The sequence below is a fragment of the Pteropus vampyrus genome, unplaced genomic scaffold, assembly GCF_000151845.1.
Source record: "Pteropus vampyrus isolate Shadow unplaced genomic scaffold, Pvam_2.0 Scaffold737, whole genome shotgun sequence".
Classification (NCBI taxonomy): domain Eukaryota; kingdom Metazoa; phylum Chordata; class Mammalia; order Chiroptera; family Pteropodidae; genus Pteropus; species Pteropus vampyrus.
Window position 1 is genome coordinate 289,496 of NW_011889518.1, and position 8,313 is coordinate 297,808.

General features: G+C 34.0%; 1 pseudogene; it reads right to left on the reverse strand.

Annotated features, from left to right (window-relative positions):
- Positions 1-368: 368 nt before the first annotated feature.
- LOC105309422 lies at positions 369-974 on the reverse strand (annotated as a pseudogene).
- Positions 975-8,313: the final 7,339 nt, after the last annotated feature.

Consider the following 8,313-nt stretch of genomic DNA (forward strand, 5'->3'; position numbering starts at 1 on the left):
GGACAATAGACTAGAAAAGGGGGAGGAGGAAAGGGAAAAATAAAAAAACATATAATGTTTAAAAAATTATGTATATACAATATGAAAAAATAAATAAACTGGCATTAAAAAAATAAAAAATGAATTCTAGGTTGCTATTCCTATATTAACAATCTGATGACTCCATTACATTAGTGGAATATCCCCTAAAATGGAGTTCAGTTTTGATCAATATAAACCAAGATGTGACCCTGTACTATTATCAAGGATAGGCAGAAGTAAAAGTCACCCTAAACCACTATATGCTTATGTCTCACCTGCAAGAATGGGAACTGGGAAGGGGAGAAATCTACATGCAGCACTGAATTTGAGAACATTGCTTGGGACCTCTAGGGTGATTTCTGTCTCCTGGCTTTCCTCTTCTTCCCAGATAGCTGCTCACAGTGTTTGGCATGCAGTCATCTCACTCTGCCTGGTTACATGTGCCGGCCACTGGGGACCCGAGCTTGTACTCTTTGAGAAAGTATGCCACGTTGAATTTGCCACTGTGATCTCTAGATTGGTTACTGAGAATGAATTTGCCACTGTGATCTCTAGATTGGTTACTGAGAATGTCACATTTTAGTGGACTATTCTGCTCGTAAACCAGCCAGAGGTAGAGGTGAAGACCTGTGCCCTTGAGAGACCCAGAAGCCACATAATTGGAAAGGACTGTGCCACAGCTGATGTTGTTGTCCTTCATGTTGACCACCAAAAAATGGTGCCATTCCCTATATTTGGAACCCTTCCTACTGGTAGCATCCAGATCTGTCAAGACCAAAGTGTAGAATTTACCTGTATCAAGGCCATCTCATGCAATAGTGGTGGGTTGGTTCTTAACATGGGTAGGCATCAGCACTTTGCCCAGCTCCTCGATCTCCACCCAGTAAAGAGTGCTTTGGCCACTCGTCCACTTTCTGTAGGTTCAAGGGTCCAGACCTCTTGCTGAGGTTCATCGGCTTCATGGGGCCAAGGAGGAGGACAGTCGGGAGAGCTGCAGGAAACCAGGCGCAGGTCAGCAGCAGAGACTAGAAGATGGTCACATAGTTTTGTATCTTCACAATATCATGTGTATTTCCTTTACATGAATTGTTACAATTGCGGTTTACTTATGCCATTATGTATTTAATGTCTACTCTACTAAATGAAGTTTCACAACTACAGGGACCATATTTGTTTGGTTCACTGCAACATCCCTAACATCAGAAACACATTGCACTCTTTCTGGCAAATGTTACTTGCTCAAAATGATTTTGGAATAAATTTTATTCGCCTCATTAATAGAGACACACTCTGAAGCTTATGATGTAGAAAGGCTAAAAAATGCAAAGAGAAAGAGATAATGATGTGATAAAGACTCAGGGGTTGCTAATGTTTAAAGTTCCCAGATTATCACAGCAAGGAAAAGATAGAAAAAGTTGCAAATAGCTTTATTTTTAGGTGGATAAGGGTAAGAAGCTCAATAAGGTAGACTTAGGTTTAAGTCCCACCATTTGAAGAAATGCTAAGCAATAAGGTTGAATTTTTATGACCTCTTAAGTTCCTCTTGATTAAGAAAGTTATGACAAAGAGATTCAGAATGGGAGCAGTCTTGTTCATGCTATTTTCAAGAGTTGACAGTATTTACATCAACCCCTATAATCCTGAGGACATTTATTTCAATTTAAGTCTATCATTTACTAGACTTATGGTGGTTGCCCTAAGGGGAAATAAGATTTTCAGACTTTAGTTTGAAAAATTTAATTCACATCCTTATAGATAAAAATTATTTCTTAAATGTAAAAAAAGTTTTGTTTTCTATTTCTTGTTTTTGTTGAGTTCTATGCTTACTGGGATTATATGATGGACTTCGCTTTGGTCCAACATGAGAGCATAAATAATTAGATAATGCCGATAACCCACCCCCTTCCCAGACTGAATGTGAGGTTCATGTTTTATTCATCTTAATGCCCTTAGGGTCTAGGGCAGTGCCTGGCACATAGCAGATGGCCAAGAAATATTTATTAAATTAAAAAAAGAAAAACATGCAAAAGGGCCTCATCCATAGGTGATCCTTTCCCCACGTCTTCAGCCCCACCCTTAATCTCAGTAGATTAGAAGAATCTAAATATGTAGAGTCTGTTTGGAGTCAAGATGACAGCACCATACAAGGAGTTAACAAAAAGTTGCTAAAGACTTAGAGAAGCCCCTCCACACACATCTCCCAGAGAGATCAGTCTCAGACAAACTCTAACAAGGACAAAGCAGATTTATCAATTTTCTGTAGTATATTTTGGATATGTGATGTGAGTAGCATTGAGATAGGATAATTCTAAAAGACTCATGTAAAACTACAGTAGCAAATTAACTGGGTTCTAGAACAGGGTTTTACACTCCCAGGACAGGTTCTGTCCTTGGAGACAAAGAACATCAGGAAGATATTACCTTCCCTAGAGGAAAGTCATTTTTAACCTTTTACTGCTATCTCATACCCCTTAGACAATCTGAAGAAGGTGCTGGACTCTCTGAAAATTGTTGTGTCCTTTGGTGGATGGGAAAAATTGCTACCTTATTGTGGTATCATGGGAAAGATTGGTACCTTTACTTTTCAACATACTATAAGAATACGTTCAAATCCCTACAATATGTGCAGCAAAGCTTTTAAAAATAGTAAGTTGATGATTCTTTACTGGTCTTCTCAAAAGAAAGAAAAAGAAAGAAAGAGAACAACAAGCACAAATAATTAAATGATTAATTATAAATAATTAAAGTAGGGCAAAGCCTGACACCCACAATGCTTGATGTTAGCTTTTCTCTAACCCCTTATTTTACATGAAAATTCTTAGGAAAATTACATAGGAATTTATGGGCTTTCTATATACCATTACTCAGTCAGCTCCAGATGGAGTGACTTATCAATTTGATACATTTAGTAAGAATAAATGAAGCTTGTCCTTCTTCTTCCTCTTGGGAGCAAACCTAGAAGCAAGCTGTCTCCGAGAAATGAGAGCAGCATTACACTTCTCTCATGCCTAGGTCTTAATTTGTGCAAAACCTTGTTGGGGAAGGAACTGTTTGTTCTTAGAGGCCTCCATTAGTTGGTACAAAGTGGTGCTCAGTGGATGTTGTGCTTAGTTTCATTGATTCATTGATGTGCACGGGTTCTGACAGTAAGTCTCTTTGACATCTCAGCATTAATCTGAGAATAATTATAAGGAGAAAGTTTTTATGTTCTTTTATTCTATAGAATCTTTTTAAATTATGTAAATTATGTCAATTCTATTTGAAATTTAAATATAACCTTGTATGAAAATTAATGAGAAAAAAAATGATCAATAGCTCCTTGTTTATATAACCTTGATAAAAACCGCTTTAGGACTTGTTCAGAGCAAGAAACAATTAATTTTGGACTAGTAGCTAAGATCTTCAAATTAATGTATGTTTATTCAATGACAATATGCTCAACTGTGGTTGTAGTTGTCACTGCTGTTTTCTCAGCATTTGTCAGTCAGGATTTTTGGGTTTTTTTACTTATTGAAAAGACTGGTTAAACAGTGATATGTCAGAAAAGTAAACTATAATTGGGCAAAACTAATTTTTTAAAGTGTAATTGCTGAGATAAAGCTCTGGAAAATACACAAAAAGCCCAGGCTGTATAAAGATGTAAAAGATTACTTTCTTTATAATCATTGAAATTTATGACAAATTTAAACCTCACAGATAAAAACACAGTCTTTGCTAAAAGTATTTAAACACTATTCAAATGAATATTATCTAAACACAGCGGCTAGTGAATAAAAGAACATGCCAATGTATATCCAGCACTTTGGTGATATTTGGCTGAACATCTGTTCTAAATGGTATGTTATTAAGAACGAGTTGAGCAGGTCAGTCCACTTTCTATCAATGCATGTTATCAACAAATACTGATTAAACTTCAACTCCACATTAGGAGATTTTTGTGGCCGAGAACATTGAAGGTATGTGTAATAAAAGAAATGCATTTTCAGAATAGTTACCACCAGGTATTTGATAAATAATGCTTGTGTCTACTTTAACAAGATTGAAACATTTGATATAAACATTATCTTTATTTTAGGAAACATTTGATATAAACATTATCTTTATTTTAGAAAACATTTGATATAAACATTATCTTTATTTTAGCCGACTTTTGATATAAACATTATCTTTATTTTAGAAAACATTTGATATAAACATTATCTTTATTTTAGAAAAGTTTAAGTTCATTATCAAGTGCACCAAAACCTATACACAATAAAAATATCACTTATTTATACCATATGTTGCTATTCTGAATATACTACATTCAAAGAATGATTTGAGCATATTGGATTTGGGAGTGGAGAAGGCTTTAATCCATAAATTGTTATTAAATTGTCATTATAACTACAGATAAGTATTTCACATTTTATATAAATTTGTCTCTAAAATACATAAAATATGTTATAATGTAAAAATTTAACCAATTTGAGTTATTTCTTTAGGCCCCTAGTCATTAATAAATGTTTGATTTCTATTCGAGTCATAAAAAATAATCAGTGCAAATAACTTATTCTGTAACTCTGATTTCTGAAATGCTAAATTAACTGAATACTTAAATGAGTTTAAGTTTGGGTTAGATATTGGTGGTAAGTAAATACAACTTAAGTGAAAGAATTACAAAAATTTATTGAAGTTGAACTTAAAAACTACATAGAATAGATGATGCGGAGGGGGAAGCAGATTCTGAGGCCACAATCTTTCTCCAGCCTATTGCAATTTATAATCCTGTTTTATTTTCTGTTTTTTGGTTTTTGGTTTTTGGTTTTTAATGACAATGAGCCAAAGCATCTAGAAGCATGGATTACAAAGTTTTAGCTCATTAGGTAGAATTTTAAGTCAATCAAGAGCCCCTAGAGACACCTTAAAGGCGCTGCATATTCTAAAAACACCTGAGAAAGGGGCATGCAAAAGATGAATCAGACAGAAGAAAACTGTAAATAGAGAGCTGAGAAATTGGTGACAGAAGTCCAGAGTCAACATGATTAAAGCCCAGTCAGGAGTCTTTGATGAGATAACCTAATTGAATGATTATAAAAAATATGAGAGAGAAACATGGTAGATTTAACACTTGTATTTCCCTCTGTTTCCTCCTGAAACTGCACTAAAATAGTGATAAAGGGATTTTTTTAAAGCATAAATGTCCAAGAACAAATAGAAAAGAAGATATAGCAACAGCCAAATTTTGGAAGCTAGAAAAAAGGTGAATGAATATTAACTAACTTCACAGACTACAGAATGCCAGGACCAGCATTGGCAGCAGAGAAAGGCCAGCAGCAAGATCATCTGAGATGCAGAAACCCCAAAAAACACAGACATTAAAAGTATCATGTACCTTTGAAAGAAAAGATATAGTTAAGAATAAAACTAAGATGGGCTAAATATTCACATAGTAGCAGTTAACCCCCCATATCCTGTCCTTTCTTCTACCTAGCAGAGCAACTGCCCCTCAACCACCCAGGCAGAAGACAAGTGTGCCTTAGAGAAAAGTTAAGTTAAAGGGGAATGTTAGGCCAGAATCCAGGATCCACTGGCAAGAGAGTTAGTCATTGAAACTGAAAACTGGGGTTTCAAGTGGAAAATCTACATAGGAAAAGGAAAATCTCTCACCTCTTTGCTCGGTCAACTCTGAGAAAACACTAACTAGTCTTTTCAGAAAAAAACAACAACAACAAAAAAAAAAAAACCAGAGAATTCCTTTCTAGAAAAACCATCCAGACCAAGAGAGGAGACATACAGATACTGACTATTGAGAGTTTATCCAATAAAATAATTTAATTAGATAATTCCACAGTGAGATTTGCCACCTGAGAATTCCCTTCCCCACCCCACCCCCCACAGAAGTTCCAGTCAATTTCTAACGTGAAAGACAAAGGCCAAAATAATCAAAGAAGTAACTCAAAAAAGAACAGAGAAAATACAAGCAGCAGAAGAAAATTTTCCAAAACTCTAATTAGTATCTTCAATAACATAAGAGAATATACAGTATTCTTAAAATAGATTGCTATTTTTTCTTTTTTTAATTTAATTTTATTAGTTTCAAATATACAGTACATTGGTTAGACATCTATATTGTTCATCAAACAATCCCTCTAATTGCTCCCTCCCTCCTCTGGCCCTCTGCTTGGCCATCATATTAATGCTAACTACATTCCCTCTTCCATGCTCCTCGTGCCCAAATATCAACTACTAATTTGTACTTCTTTAACCTTTCACCCCATCCTTCCAGCCTCCCAACCCCTTTCTCCTCTCTCCATTACCAAATTGTCCATTATATTTGTGAGTCTGTTTTTGATTAGTTTGTTCTTTTTGTTCCTTAGATACCTCATATAAGTGAAATCATATGGTATCTAACTTTCTCTGTCTGACTTATTTCACTCAGCATAATAACCTCTAGGTCCATTCATGTCATTGCAAATGGTAGGATTTCATTTTTTTTTAATGGCTGAGTAATATTCCATTCTATATATGAATCATAACTTCTTTATCCAATCATCTGTTGGTAGGCATTTAGGTTGCTTCCATATCTTGGCTATTGTAAATTGTGCTGCCATAAAAATAAGGGTGCATAGATTTTTATGAATTATTGTTTTGGTTTTCTCTAGATAAATACCCAGAAGTCAATTAAAATCATTTTTAATTTTTTGAGAAACCTTCAGACTGTTTTCATAGTAGCTGTACCAATTGGCAATCCCACCAACAGTATGAGGGGTCCCTTTTTTTCATGTCCTTGCCAAAGCTTGTTGTTCTTTGATTTATTGGTGATAGCCATTCTGATGGGTGTGAAGTGATATTTCATTGTGGCTTTAATTTGCATTTCTCTGATGAGTAGTGACTTTGAGCATCTTTTCATATGTCTATTGGTCATCTGTATTTCCTCTTTGGAGAAATATCTTCTCAAGTCTTCTGCCTATTTTTTAATTGGATCATTTGTTTTTTTTGTTGTTGTTGAATTGTATGAGTTCTTTATATATTTTGGATATTAACCCCTTATCAGATGTATCATAAGGGAATTTCTTCTCCCATTCAGTCAGTTGTCTTTTTGTTTTATTGATGGTTTTGCTGTACAAAAACTTTTTGGTTTGAAGTCTCATTTGTTTATTTTTTTCTTCTGTTTCCCTTGCTTGAGGAGATATATCTGAAAAGAAATTACTGTCAGCAATATCAGAGAGTTTACTGCCTATGTTTTCATCTAGAAGTGTTATGGTTCCAGGTCTTAACATTTAAGTCTTTAATCCATTTTGAGTTTATTCTTGTATATTTTTGCCTCCTTTGTAATGTATTAAGTGAGCATGTAAGTGTGGATTTATTACGGGGCTCTCTATTCTGTTCCATTGATCAATGTATCTGTTTTTATGCTAGTACCACATTGTTTTGATTACTATAGCATTAACAGAGCATTCCAAAGCAATAAAAAAAGAGAATTTTAAAAGATCACAGAAATAACATTTTTAAATGAGTTGGAAAACGAAGTTGGATAAATTTTTGAGAAAGTAGAAGAAAAACTGAAAGAAAAAATATATAAAAAAATTAAGATCAACATCAAAATGGAGACTTCCAGAAAGACAGAGAGCAACAACAAAACAAAAAACAAACAAACAAAAAAAACAAAATAAAACAAAACAAAAAACAAAAAAACTAGAGAAAATATATAACTCCCCAGACCTGGGTATTATTTTTCAAATGAAAAGCCCACTAAGTTGTCAAGACAATAAAAGATCTTAATAAAAACAGCATGAGAAAAAAATGCAGAGCTCTATACATAAAGAGATAATTATAAAAAATTACTGAGAGGAAAAAAATGATCAAAATCGAAGGATTGAGGATCAAAGTGCCATTAGGTTTCTGAATAACAGCATGGGAAATTAGAAAACAATGGAGCAATGCTTCAAAGACTTAGGAAAATTATTTCTAACTATCACAAATATCACTGAAGGAGAAAAGTATAATAAAGATTATTTTTAGTAGGGCAAGATTTTAAAAACTATCTAATTAATACTTGAAACTGAAAAATCCAGAAATATCAGTAGAAGCATTACGTTTATAAATATGGAGGGAAATACCAAAGAAGCAGTTATGTGAGTTGAGAATTCTTATCTCTGAAGAGGGAAAATCAGAACTAGGGCAGTGGATACTTACTGTCTTTTCATTTTATACCTTGTAAAACTAATTTACTTTTGAAACCATTTACTTTTACAATATCAGATAAAATAAAAATTAAATTACATTCAAGTACAAAATAAACAAAGATTT